The sequence below is a fragment of the Equus asinus genome, chromosome 20, assembly GCF_041296235.1.
Source record: "Equus asinus isolate D_3611 breed Donkey chromosome 20, EquAss-T2T_v2, whole genome shotgun sequence".
Lineage (NCBI taxonomy): Eukaryota > Metazoa > Chordata > Mammalia > Perissodactyla > Equidae > Equus > Equus asinus.
The window spans coordinates 27,769,528-27,784,382 of NC_091809.1; the positions used below are offsets into that span (position 1 = coordinate 27,769,528).

Here is a 14,855-nt window from a genome sequence, read left to right on the forward strand (position 1 = left end):
TTCATGTCTTTTTGATAGAAGAAAATGTGATACTGTGTTTAAAAGGCCTCCCAAATGTGAGGAATCATTCGACTGATCTCTTTGCCCCTACAAGGATCTCGATTGAGAATGAAAAGATCTGTCTATTTATTATCTATTACAGATTTCTCAAAGTTCTTATTTTGAAATAAATATAGATTTACAGGAAGTTGCATAAACGACACCAAGCTGTCCCGTGTACCCTTCACCCAGTTTCCTGCAAAGCTTACATTTTTATGGGATGATCGTGCAAGGTCTAAACCGAGAACCTGACAGTGGGACGACCGTGTGTACAGTTGGGTGTCACTTTATCCCACATGCACGTGCCCATAACTGTCCTCCAATCATGAGGTGTAATATTCCAGCACCACAGAGGTCCCCCTCATCCTGCCTAACATCCCAGACCCCGGCAGGTCTAAAACCAAGTTGTCTCACTCTTCAACAATGTCAAAATGGTCCCCGAATCATATTTATTGATAAAGGAAAATATTCGTGGTACGTTTTAGAAGAGGACAAAACCACACTCCCAAAATCTTCCAGTAGTCTATGTGGTGGGATTATGGTGATTTTCTTTGCTTTCAGCTTTTACATTTTCTGTGTTTTCTACACGTCCATGTGTAGTAGTCTGCTAAAGCTGCCATAACAAAATAGCGTGGCATGGGTGGCTTCAACAACAGAAATTTACTTTCTCACAGTTCTGGAGGTTGGGTGTCTAAGATGAAGGTGCTGGCGGGGCTGGTTTCTGGTGGGTCTCTCTCCTGGCTTCCAGATGGAGGCCTTCTCGCTTTGTCCTCATGTGGCCTTTCCTCTGCGTGTGGAACAGAAGAGAGGGATCTCTGTTGTCTCTTCCTCTCCTTTAAAGACGTCAGGCCTGAGCAGCCCTGATGGCCTAGTGGTTAAAGTTCAGTGCTCACCATGTCAGTGGCACAGTTCACTTCCCGGTTGCAGAACCACACCACCCGTCTGTCGGGGGCCATGCTGGGATGGTGGCTCGTGTAGAGGAACCAGAACAACTGACAACCAGGATATGCAGCTGTGCCCTGGGGCTTTTGGGAGGGAAAAAAAGGAAGGTTGGCAACAGATGTTAGCTCAGGGCAAATCTTACCCTGGGAGAAAAAAAGACATCAATCCTGTGGGACTAGGGCCCCACCCTTATGACCTCATTTCACCTTAATTATTCCTAAAGGGCCCATCTCCACATATCCTTACACGGGGGTCAGGCTTCAGCATATGAATTTTAGGGGGACACAATTTAGTCCGTTACATCACATTTACTTAATATTTGGGGAAAAAGTAAATTTAATTTTAAAAAAGATGTCTTCATTTCCCCTTCATTCCTGAGGATATTTTTTCTGTACATAGAATTCTAGGATGACAACTCTTTTGTCTCAACACTTGCAGAGTGTGTGCCTTGCTCTGGCCCCCGTGGTTTCTGATGACCAGTCAGCAGTGATTCCAGTTGTTCTGCCTTATAGATCAGGCCTCCTTATTCTCACTGTTTCAGGGTTCGTTCTTTGTCTTTAGTTTCAAAAGTGTCATTGTGCTGTATCTTGGCCTAGATTTGAGTTTACCCAGCTTGGAGTAGCCGCAGCTTCTCGAATCCATTGCTTTTTGTCTTTTGACAAATTCAGGATATTTTTAGCCTTTGTCCTGAATAACTTTTCAGATCCACATTCGTTTTTAATCTCCCTCTGGAATTCAAGGACACAAATATTAGATTTTTCTTATAGTCCCGCATGTCCCAGAGACTGTGATCATTTTTTTTTTTTGTATATTCTATTTAGTCTTCTTTGATCTGACTGGATAATTTAAATTGTTCTGTCTTCAAGTTCACTGATTTATCCCCCTCTTTTGTCTCCATTCTGCTATTGAGCCCGTTGTGTAGATTTCTCATTCCAGATATTGGATTTTTCTGGTCTAATATTTCTATTTAGGTCTTCTTTATATCATCACTTTCGTTGTGAAGGTTTTCTATTTCTTTTCCGAGACTTTCTGGTTTTTCATTTGTTTCAGAGAACTTTGTTTGTGATTGAGCATTGGAACATTTTTTCTGACGGGGGCTTGAAAATACCTGTCAGATCATTCTAACACGTGTCTCATATCAAACTGAGATTTTCCTGGTTCTTGGGAGGACAATGACTTTTTCATTGTACCCTGGATATGTAAGGTATTGTGTTTTCAAAGTCCTAGACTCATAAACTTAAGGTATTATGTTACTAAAGTCTTCAGTTTTGGCTGACTCCTCTGACATCATTGCAGTGGGAAAAGGGCTGCCATCTCGTTTCTGGCCCACGAGGGTGGGATCCAGCTTTCCTGCTTGGGCTCCAGTGATGCTCCCATGGGGGAGTGATACGTTGTTACCGCTGTGTGGGGTTGGAGGGTCTCGCTCACAACCAGGCCTCTGCTGATACCACCTGACTGGGCTGTGGAGAAACCTCCCCACATGCCTCCACTGACTCCACAGACAGGGGCTCTTTCCAATGGGCATGATGAGCGTCCCAGCTCCTTCTCTGCTGCAGCCCGTGGGGTGGGAGGAGCGCTTCCTTACAGACGGCAGGAATGGAGGGCTGGGCTTCCCACCTCATCTTTGCTGTTGAGGGGAAGACACAGTGTTTTCTGTGGTGTTTGGTTGGAGTGGGCAGTTACTGTTGACCTACTCTCTGTTGTGTTGCCTGCCCCTTCTCGCTCTTTTGGCTAAGGGGGAGCAGGCTTCTCTCGGTGGCACTTCTTTTATCTGCACCCATTGGTATTTCTGGGTTGCAACCTCTTCATTCCAAGTCTTGGATGTATGAGGCAGGAAGAAAACCCACAGAATCAACACTGCATATTTCCTTGGGTCTCAGAGTCCCTGTGCTGTCTGCCTTCTCTGCACCTTTCAGAGTCTTCTTATGGTTGTTTTATGTATAAAATGTTTATATTTACTATAGTTGCAGTTGTGTTTTAACATAAACTTTTTCATACTATCAATTGTTCTCAACTTGTCCTTCAGGCAACAGTACTTTTTGGAGAGTTTTCGCATGACGTACATACAGTTCCACATCTCTCTTTGTGGCTGCCGTTGCATATATTTAGATTACACAATATGAATAAATTATACCTTCCATTCCTTGTTTGATGCACATTTAGATGGGCTCTTGTTTCTCATTGTTACAATAATTCTGCAGTGAACATATCAGAAATATCACAAGGGGATCATTTGTAAATTTCCTTAGGAGATTCATCAAGTGTTTCAGGTACTTGGTTGAAGAGCATGTGTGTTTTACATTGTAATAAGTTCTGCCAAACTTCTGTCTAGTAGGATCTATCAAATTACCCAGGTGCTAGAGAAGAGGATGAGTCTCCCACATTCACACTGTTTTAAATTTCATTTTTAACATGAAAAAATGTGTAAACCTGCGACTTAAGTGACTTCTATGGTAGGTCAATCATCTATCTCATTTAGAAGGAAATTAATGAAAGAAGAGAGATGCAGGGACTTTAAAATGTCTAGAAGGTGTGTGCCTTATATATTTGTGGATGGAGAAAGTCAAAGACTTCAAGAATATAAGCCAACCTCTCTGAGCACACAGGTGCCTCCATCCTTAGGATGACGAGGCCAGACCAGGTGAACTGCACGGTACCTCTCAACTCTACAATTCTAAGATTCCATTAGGACGCTTAGGGATCACAGATGTCTTGGAATCTTGAAATTATACATTATCAAAGGTTTTCATTTTCCCCAATTTGAAGGGTAAAGAATTTATCTTATCATTTCAGTCTGTACTTCTCTCATTTACCAGTGTAAATTTCAACAAATTTTCATGTATTTTTGCATTTTGACACTTCTCTCTGTGAGTTACCTGCTCATACCTTTTGCACACTTTCTATCGTATTCCTTCATTCTTCTTATTTACTTTAAGGAGTTAACAATGTGTGCATGCATGTATAGATTATTTGTAATTACTAACTTTTAAGTAACATGAGTGGCTATTGCTGTGCACTCTTAAATGCCATAAAAAGGCTTTTGTCTTTGTACTGGGTTACGGTCCTTTGGGGAGAATTGTGAGCCAATTCAGGTATCAGTTTTCAAAGTATTTTGCTTTGTAGCAACTTGGAATTTATTTTTCTTTTTCACATCATAAGAAATATATCAGTATTCTCTTTTTAAATGACTTAATCAATGCATGTGCTCAGCAAAATATGAGAAATTTCCCTTATGTCGCATAGCTGAGCCCTGCAACACACAGGCACATGTGAACATGCGTGTCTCTCTCCTTTACAAAGGGACTCACGACTCACACTTTGTAATGTACCCAACCATTTTTCTAAATATTAATCTACTTATTTTTATGTATCTACCTATATTTTAAAAACCTGTATTAAATACGTGTACGGTTCTGCAACTAGCATTTTCACATGAAAATATTCCTTTTTATGTACATATTACTGTAGTCTTTTTTCACAGCTCCATAGATTTTCCTATGGTTGAACTCTAATTTGTTAAACTGCTCCCTATTAGTAAATTCTGTAGTTCTGAAGGAGGACTTGGAAACTTGAAGTGGGTACATGGTTGATTACTTGACAGACATACGGATGTGATATTGAGGGTGGAGAACGGCAAAGACCCCAGACCTGTCTGTGAAATCCTTGACCTGTTACCCTGATAAGAAGAATTGAGGCCCACGGTCTAACACAGATCGCAGGGCTGCAGCGTCTGGAAGCTGGAGAACTGAACGGTCAAAGGCTGAATTCTCTGTAAGGGGCGGGGAGAGGGTGAGTCCGTGTACAGCCATAACTTACTGCTCCCCCTTCACCCAGAGCATCACGGCCCCCACACTGAGCTGAGATCTGTGGCTCCCTGCAGTCGCATGTGTAAGGCCTGGGGAGGCTGGGACCCCAAAGCTGCCTGTGTTCCCACACTACTGCTCTTCGTGAGAAATTTTAGCATTGTCTTTTTTCTGTTTTTCTATTTGATCTTCATGTCAAAACAAAAATGGGTAATAACTGAGAAAACTTGACTATTCTTCCAAACACCCAGAAGACACCTCTTCTTTTTATACTCTGTTTATTAAGTACACAGATACTGTGTGCTTATGTTGTAGTTTTAAATAACCATCCACAAATTGGAGATTCTGCCAGATTTCTTCTTGAACCCTGCCCTGATCCTACTCCCCTCAGCAGAAATTCTTTATGGATAGAATGTGTGTTTTTCCTTAAAAACCCAGGGCAGAACTTAGAACCTTTTAATCACATCAGTAATAACATATTCTTGTTGCAACAGCTCAGACATTATAGAAGTTATCATACCCGTTAATCAGTGTCCACAAACTTAGGCTCCTCACTTTGCACGTGTAAAAAATACCATATTTTACTGTTCATAAGAATTAACATTACTGTGCAGACTGTATTTCAAGTTTCTTTTTTACACTCAACTATGTATATTGTAGCTCATTTCATGTCAGTGTAGAAGCTGTGTTATAGACAGATGTATTTTATTCTTTTTTACTCTGAGAGATAGACCCCCATTTACTTTGTCATTCCTGATTCATGAATGCCTGCATATTTAAGAAAAATTAACAGTCCTTTTTAATTAGAGGACAAGAATCACAGTGATTGAAAAGCACAACGAAGTCAAAACAGTTCTGATGTTTTCCATTTGGCAAAGCGTCCTTCCCCCCAAACACAGGCCCTTCAGTTCTCTGCAGGCACACTTACCCTACAACTTCCCCAACTTTGCCAAGCACTGAGGCCAGATTTCAGGGTAGAATACTGAATTTAGTCCTATGAAAAATAGAAAAAAGAAAAACAGTTTTAATTTGGAAATGCTCATTTTTACTCCCTAATAGATTATTTGTAATTACTAACGTTTAAGTAACATGAATGGCTATTGCTGTGCACTCTTAAATGCCATAAAAAGGCTTTTGTCTTTGTACTGGGTTACGGTCCTTTGGGAAGATTCTCCCAGCTCACTGGTGAGCTCAGAAGCAAAGTGTGAGAGTGACCGCGTTGGTGTAGTAGTTTCCGGGGCACCTGAGAGGACAGGAGAGCAAGTGGGCAGCCTCTAGAGAAGATTTGAGCCTCGGCCAAATTGCTCTATTTTTAGAAATCTTAGCTTTTTACAGCAGTTTTAGGTTCACAGCAAAATTAAGGAAGGTACAAGATTTCCCACGTGCCCCCTGCCCTCACACATGTATGGCCTCTCCTGTCATCCACATCCCTCACCAGACGGGTACCCCAGTTACAATGGAGGCACCTCCATTGACACGTCACAATCACCAAGGTCTCTGGTCCACATCAGGGTTCACTCTTGTGTTGTCCATTCTACTGCTTGCGTCTCTTCTGCTCTTTCCCTTTGGCACATATACTGCAAAAATCCTTCCTGTAATATTTTTCTATGAACATGGGAGTGTTTCTCCAAGGGAGATTATAAGAGGTGGGATGTCTGGGCCCCAGGGTGTTTGCATCTTAAATTTTCGTAGCTAGGACCGAATTGCAACATACAGTGTCTATATCAATTTACCCTCGTACCATATGGGGCTATCCATTTCACCATGGCCTAACCAATGTTGAATGCTATCCAGTCCCGTAGACTTTTCCAATCTAATGCTTGACAGTATTAGCTCCTTGTTGTATTAATTTTAATTTCCTCGATTACTGTGTATTTGCCAGCAATTAGTTTTTCTTCTTCTGTTAATGACCTATGAATATCTCTTTCTAATATTTTGTTAGCCTTTTTATTACTGAATTTTGGAAGTTCTTTGTATGTTATAGACATTAATCTCTCATTAACATGCAAATAATTTAGTATATTGTCATCAGGCCTTGTTAATGGTGACTTTATCAAGAAACTTTAAGTAGTAAAGCTTGTCAATATTTTTCAGTGCCTTTCGGTTTTGACTGAAAGCATGTTATTAATGAAATTTTAAGTCGTGGCCTCTACTTTCCTTTCAAATTTCCCATATGTTCATACATATTGCTTACCTTTTCAGGTACAACAGGGCTTCTCAACCTTCGGGATAACAGAAGAGCATGTGAAATTTCCTGTTAAAAGCTACTTTCTCTCTACACCTTATATGTCGCTGTAGAAATATTCCTGTTTCTAATGGAGAAAAGGAAGACGCCTATTTTTAGCGTCTGTGTAACATAAGGGAGTTTAGGGCAGAATTTCTCAACTTCAATATTGTTGACATTTTGGGGGCTGGAAATTCTTTGTGGCTGAGGCTGTCCTGTGCATTGTACACTGTCGAGCAGAATCTGTTGCCTTCACTCACTAGATACCAGTAGGGACCCCTCCACCTGTGAAACCAGTGGTGTCTCCAGAAATTTCCAAGTGTTCCCTGGGGTAAAATGTTCCCTCAGCTGAGATCTACTGCATCACTGTCTTTAACATGTTAATCATAATTATTTAACATTCCGACTGTTGGTTTATCTTTGTCTGGTTCTGTTGATTTCTTCAGGGGTTGTTTTTCCTTGCTTTTGCTGGTGCTTCATAATTTTTGATTGAATGCTGGCATGTGTGTAGGGCACCTGATGCTGAGGGATATATTATTTATTACTGGAAGTGGACACACTATTCTTCTGCTGGGCTGTTTTTGAGGGGGCTTGAGTGTATCCCGTCAGGAGTCATTGCGCCCTGGGCTTCAGTTTATTCTAGCGTTACCTTGTGATCTTGTGCTTTTGGTGGCGGCTGTTTTGCCAAAGGGTTTTCCTCACTGCTCCGCCTTCAGCTGTAGACCCGCCCAGCGTGGCTGCATCTCAGGGAGGGTCTCTGCACGTTCCTGCCACTCCCTCAGAGATTCTACACTCACACGATTGCCCACCTTGGCCCTGGTCAATTCATTAAAAAGTGAAGGTGAATTCTTCTTAACCGTTTGTGTGGCACCCAGATCCCTGCCTTTTGTGCTCTGTCACAGGTGAGCCAGTGCCCTGACAGTCTCTGCTGCACGAGCCTGTCTTCCCTTAGATTTTAGGCTACTTTGTTGTCCTGTTATCTCTGCTCTCTGTGGGTGCAGCAGAATGATTCTGCAGTTTATATGGATTTTTCTTATTGTTAAGTTGGGAGTGATACTCATTTCCATTTTCTGTTTCCTAGGCAGAGGTGGAGATCCCCTCTATCTTCTTCTAATATTTTAATATTCTATTTTTAGTTTGCAGATTTAATTTCATCACCATGTAGCTATGCAAATTCATATATTTATAACATATTTATTTACAAAATTAGTTTCTTGTAGAGGAGGAAAATGTATTTTCTGGATATGAAGGAATTCATGAGGGTATATATTTTAATGAAATAATAACTAATATGTTTATTTACTTTTATGTAACTTCTATTTACAAATTTTTTTAAAGATTTTATTTTTTTCCTTTTTCTCCCCAAAGCCCCACAGAACATAGTTATATATTCTTCATTGTGGGTCCTTCTAGTTGTGGCATGTGGGACGCTGCCTCAGCGTGGTTTAATGAGCAGTGCCATGTTCCCACCCAGGATTCGAAACAATGAAACACTGGGCGGCCTGCAGCAGAGCGCACAAACTTAACCACTCGGCCATGGGGCCAGCCCCTCTATTTACAATTTTTAAACATACAGAGAATTTGGGAGAATGATACAAACCACTCATATATCCTCCATCTAACGTCAACAATTATTAATGTAGTACCACATTAAAAAAATCTTTCTTAATGTATATACACACATACACATTTTATTGCTAAAACATTTGATGGTCAGAGGCAGACATGACACTCCATTCTTCAATATTTCTTCATCAAATGTTGAAGAATTTAAAGAATGTGGTCTACATAACCACTTACTTTTGTGACACTCAAGAAAATCATCAATTTCCTAATAACATTGACTATCTGATCCATATTCAAATTATCCCAATTGCTCCAAAATATTTTTATAGCTGTGTTTCCGAACCAGAGTCCCACTAAAATTTACGCTGAATTTGATCGTGATGTCACTTTTGCCTCTTTTCATATAGAATAGGCTCTAGTCACTTTTCAAAATGCTATTGACTTTAGAAGAGTCCAGGCCAATGGCTTGTTGAATGCCCTACACTCTCAATTTGCCTGATTGTTTCCTCTTGATGTCATTTAACCTGTTCTTCTGTCCTCTGTATTCTGTGTATACTGAAGGTTAGATCTGGAAGAACAGGTGCCAGAAAGGTTGCCTATAAAGGGCCAGGTGGTATATATTTTCACCTTGTCATTCTTACAGTCTCTGTCATGGCTACTCAACTCTGACACTGTAGCGTGAGAGCAGCCATAGACAATACATCCATGAATGGGTGTGGCTGTGCTCCAATAAATCTTTATTCACAAGAGCAGGTGGCTGCCTGCACTTGTCCTGCATGCTCCAGTTTGTCCACTCTTGGTCTGAAGGCTGGATTAGGTTTGGGTCAGACTGATTTGTCAATAATTCTTTATTCACCACAAATGGGATGTTATAACTTCATGTCTTCTCAAGAGATATGTGATGTCAGGTTTCCCATAGTGGTGATGTTAAGCCTGATCATTAAGTTCAGATGGTGACTGGCCGATCTCCACGCTGTAGACGTGCACCTTGGCCCTTGTGATGAACCAGTAATCTGAGGGGATTCTTGGGCTCTGTAGGACCAGCTTGTCCTCCAGCAGCCTTTCACCCCATGCCATTTATTGGATATTGAAAAACCCATGATCTTCTAATTCTATCATATCTTCTACATTTAGAGTTGATATTTTATGTGTCACTATGGACTCATGGGTATTTTTATTTAATATTTTATAATCATTTACAGTCATTTTCCTGGACACTCAAATTGATGCAGATTTGGTCAGTGGGGCCCACAGGGAATTTCGTGTAAGTGTAACCACTCTGGATTTAGATTTCCTCTAGATTATATGCTGAGGATGCATATATATGCATACATGAGTAATATGTTATGTATAGCTATAACTTACAAAATTTGCAGTAGCAATATACACCTTATCTCACAGCTCAGCTTGTAAAATGTAAGGATGTAGAGACTCTATTCAGAGGTTTCTGATTTTACTCTGAGGAAATATATTTTTACCCGTAAGCTCTGTGAAATCAGGAACTGAATCTGTCTTGATCTGTGTGCAGCACACGGTGAGTAAAAAACATATATATTTTTGAATGAATAAATTTGTAAGCCTTAGAGATAGAGAGTGAAGAAGTTGAGGCAGGTCAGCAGGGAGACAAACTGTCCTAGTTGGCCTGTAACCCAAGTGTCTCATGTGCCAGAGGACTTTCAGCACTAAAACCAGGAAAGTTGGGCAACTGGATTAAATGTTTACTTACACGCAGTATTTGAACATTATTTTCCTCTCTGATGCTATTTTAAGAAAGTCCTCTAAGGTTCATTATCCTTGTAATGTATCTTCAACTTGAGGAACTTCCTTGCAGAAGAGGAGGTTGGAGCAGAGGGTTTTATCCAAGGCAGCTGGGGAAATGGGTCATAGCTCCTTGACTCTGTGGGAGTGAGATGAGCATGCTGTATGGCCCATAAGACCCCAATTCTCCAGCAACTGAATGTCAAACATTTCCTGATACTTTCTCCCACAATGGCAACACGAAGAGTTTCTTGTAACAAACATGAAAAAGTATTTTCTGTAATCTTTGCCCAAAGGATGACAGTTCAGAACTTTCCAGGATACAATATCTTCGGTTTAGCTGTTAATTTAATTGTCCTGAGAAAGAAGATAAAAAAGAGATAGTGTTAAAATTACAAGATTTTTACACTGAAACTATAAATCATTGTCAGAGAAGTCAAACGAGACCTAAATAAATGGAAAAACATCCTATTTTCATGGATCAGAAGACTTAACATACTTAAGATAGTAGTACAACCCCCCGCCCCAAGTTAATCTACAGGTTTAACACAATCCTTATCAATATCCCAGTTAAATTTTTCTAAGAAATTGACAAGCACATCTTAAAATTCATTAGGAACTTCAAGGGGTCCATAATAGCTGACACAGTATTGAGAAAGAAGAACAAACTTGTAGAGTCAGTTCCCCAACTTCAATCTCACTACAAAGCCACCGTAGCCAAGACAGATGAGTGTAACAGAGTCAAAGGTCCAGAAATGAACCTTTACATTTATGAAGAACTTATTTTGACAAGAACAGGAAGACAATTTGCTAGGAAAAAAAAATTTGTTCCATTTTAAATGATGATGGGACAACTGGATATCCATATGGAAAAGAATATGGACCTCACACCATATTAAAAACCTCACACTTTAAAAAAAATTAATTCCAAATGGATCATATACATAAATGTAATAACTAAGACTTTAAAAGACTTGGAAGAAAAATATGCATAAATCATTGTGACCTTGGTGGAGGCAATTCTCTTTAGATATGACACACAAAGCACAAGTAAACATAAAAATAGATAAATTGGACTTCATCAAAATTAAAGGCTTTTCTGCATCAATGGCTGCTATCAATTGATTGAAAAGCCAACCTATGAATGGGAGAAAATAATGGCAAATCATATATCTTGCAAGGGACCTGTACCCAGAACATATATAGAGTTCTTAAAACTGATCAATAAAAGAGAAATGACTCAAAAATAGGGGAAGGATTTGAATACATATTTCCCCAAAGGAGATATGCAAATGCCTAATAAGCACGTGAAAATATGCTCAACATCATTAGACATTAGGAAAATGCAAATCAAAACCATAATGAAAAATATTTCACATAAACTAAGGTATAAAATAAAACAATACCAAGTTTTGGTAAGGATGTGGGTGAATTGGAATCCTCATATATTTTGGTCTTGCTCCTAGTGGCAATGGGGAATCATTTGGAGGATTTCTGTGCAAGGAGGTACATGACTAAATTTTTGTTTTGAGAAAATAACTCTGAATTTTACGTGAAAAACTCATTGGAAGAGGGAGAAGAGTAGAGGAGAGATGAGTTAGGGGGATATTGAAATTAAGCCAAGGGAAGATGGGAGCTGGAATTAGGGAGGTGATCGAGATGGTGTCAATGAGACAGATTTGTAAGCACTGAGGGGAAATATTAGCAAAATTTAGCCATGGGTTGGTTTAGGGTGGAACAAGGTAGGGAGGAGGAGAATGTGAAGGATGTTCCAGGTCCTGACTGGTGCGACAAGATGTGTGCAGATGCCGTCCAAGGAGATGAGAAACCCTGAAGAGGGCTGAGTTGGTGAAAAAGATGATAAGTTCTGTTATGACCATGTTGGGCTGCTTCCGAGATATCTAAGTAGGGATGTCAAGTAGGCAATCGGAGGTAGTGGTCTGGGGCTCGTGGGTCCTTCAGGGCTAGAGAAATATATTTGGCCATCATTTCCTTCTGCAGTGAGTCCCTGTGCACGAGACTGTCTTTGAGGCAGGTATAATATGAGCATAGACGTGTTTCTAGAACTAAGCCAGCTACAGTAGATGAAATCTAAAGAAGATGAATAAAGTTCAGCTCGAGAGATAGGAAGATTCCCAGGGAGTGTTGAGACATGGAAGCCAGAGACAAAGAGAAGTTTCATGATGGAGGCAGTAACCACAGCATCCAGTACTACTGAGAGGACCAAAAGATATTTACTCCAGCCAGTGATATGAAGCTCATTGTAAGCTTAAGAGAGAGATTTTTCATTCCAGAAAGGAGGCAAATGGCAGTTTTGAGTGTATAGAGGAAAAAGAGGGAGGGATCAAGTGTATAACAATAATTTTTAATAAGAGAGAGACTTAGAATGTTGCAGTGAAGGTTACAAGGAAGCTGTTGAGAAGGGAGACCGTGCAAGGACCAGAGACATAATGTACGAGCAATGATGTAAAGTTATTGAGAAATCAAGTGTCAGCAACCAAATACAGGCAGAGGGATTAGCCTTGAAATGTAGGAAGCACATTTTGTCTATCTGTGGGGACAAGGAATGAGGAGAGAATGGACCAGATTTCAAATGCCTGGTGTTTTTGAGCACACAAAGTTGACCTTGTTGCATCCTGCTGAGTTGATTTTCCCTGTGAAGAAGTTGGTAGGAACATGTGCTGGGAAGAGGGAAGAGTTAGAAAGTTGAGAAATTTGAGGAGTGGAGTACTTGGGAAGTGGCAGTTGCAGAGGGGGGGCCAGCAGGCGGAGGAGGGAAATACAGAGGCCTTGCCAGGCAGGGTGGGAGCTCATGGAAGTTGAGAGAAAGAACAAATTGGCTCAAATCTTTGCACAATTTATACAGACCGCATGAGTCTCACCTTCTTCACCTATCATATGGGAGCATCATAAAACTCACCTCCTAGTGCTGATGTGAAGAACATGTGAACAAAAATGTGAGAAGAGGGTTTGTAACTGAAAACACAAACGCTTGGTGTGATTCACCACGCTGGGATCTCTCCTACGCTTCTGGGATTCTCCTCCCTGGTTTTGCATTGTCTGTGTGTTTTGAAAATACCAGGTACGATTGCAGACTTTTAAGGAAAGTTTCAAATCCAAGTTAATGCTTATTTTACTTTCCCATTATGACTATATATACCATGTACTTATTTTTTTATATAGAGGGGTGGCATGGAATGACTTGGGATAAAGGATGCTGCTGTGACTCTGAGTGCCTCGTGCATCACTGCTTCAGATCATTAGTTCCTGCTTATGGAGCTTACTATAGCATCTTTGTCTGCTTGTGAGTAAGTGTCTTCTATCTTCTCACCAAGGAAAATTAAAAAGCACATTGACCCTGTGACACCAAATGGGTGCTCCACACGTGTGGGGAATGGGACCTCCATGTGCAAGAGTAAAGATGAGCATAGAAAGACAGTAGACAAAAGTGCGGGAAGAACGCCTTTCATGACAGGGGAGTGCCTGAATGAGTACAGGAGTAAATTAAGTGTGAGTCATTCTGGGGCATCTCCTCCTATATACCCAGGCTGCCCGGTGTGGTAGGCATGTGCTGCTCAAGCAGATCTGTTAGTGAAGTGCTCTGGGAGCAATGTGTGCCCTTACCACACTGTGTTTGTAGGCATCAGACACGGCCCTGCTGGAGAGCGTCTACTTCTCAGACTCAGCTGTGGTTTTCCTGACCCTTGCGAACCATTTCCTGTATTGCTCCTGGACCTGCAGAGGCAAAGCAGACTCTGGGTCAGCTCACTGGGAGGAATGAGATGGGCAGAATCCTGAGTGGGTGTCACACAGTGGTACCTGCTGCCTGAGGAGGCAGTGCACCAGGAAGATGAAGACGCCCTGCAGGCTGTTGATGATGGTGAAGAGGTAGGCCATGACGTGGGCAGCTGGTCCCACCTGCAGGATTCCCAGACACCAAGTGCAGCCCAAGATGAAGAGCTGAGCTGTAGCTTTAAATTTCAGAATCCTGGGGAGGAGTAAAAATGAGGCTTCTCATACATCTGGAGCAAGAAAACCAAGAGCATTTTCATCTCCACTCCATGGATGCCTCTGACTGAATAGTGACCATCTTGGATCTTACTGTCCATGATCCCTAAAGAGAAATGCTCTTTGGGTCCAGAATGGTATTTCAACTTGAACTGAAGATGGTAGTGACTCCATAATGTGGCTTTCAAACAGATCATGATGTTTCATGAAGATCCCTAATTTCATTCAACCAACAGTGCTGAGGACATTCTGTGCACCTGGCTCTGTGCTGGGCCTTGGGAACTAAAAACAACAAACAGAAGATTTATGTTTTTTCAGCTCTTACCCTCTAGTGGAAGGACAAAAACAAATGGTCATCTATAACATTTGTGAAGTGCGAGGTACTTCTGCCCACGTCCATCCAGTACTCTTCCCATCCTCACCTTTTCCATGGACTGACCCAGAGCATCCTTTGTCTAGAATAGAGGCCATTGATTCTGTGCAAAGCTGGGGAAAGCAAGGGACATCCCCAAGCT

At 41.1% G+C, this 14,855-nt stretch overlaps 1 long non-coding RNA gene across 1 annotated transcript; it reads right to left on the reverse strand.

Moving 5' to 3' along the window:
• Positions 1-8,364: 8,364 nt before the first annotated feature.
• LOC123278703 (uncharacterized) lies at positions 8,365-14,613 on the reverse strand. Its single transcript, XR_011496020.1, has 3 exons — positions 14,152-14,613; positions 13,957-14,067; positions 8,365-10,689 (listed from the first exon to the last, which is right to left on the reverse strand). It is a non-coding gene; the product is annotated as an uncharacterized lncRNA (long non-coding RNA).
• Between the last annotated feature and the right edge of the window lie 242 nt (positions 14,614-14,855).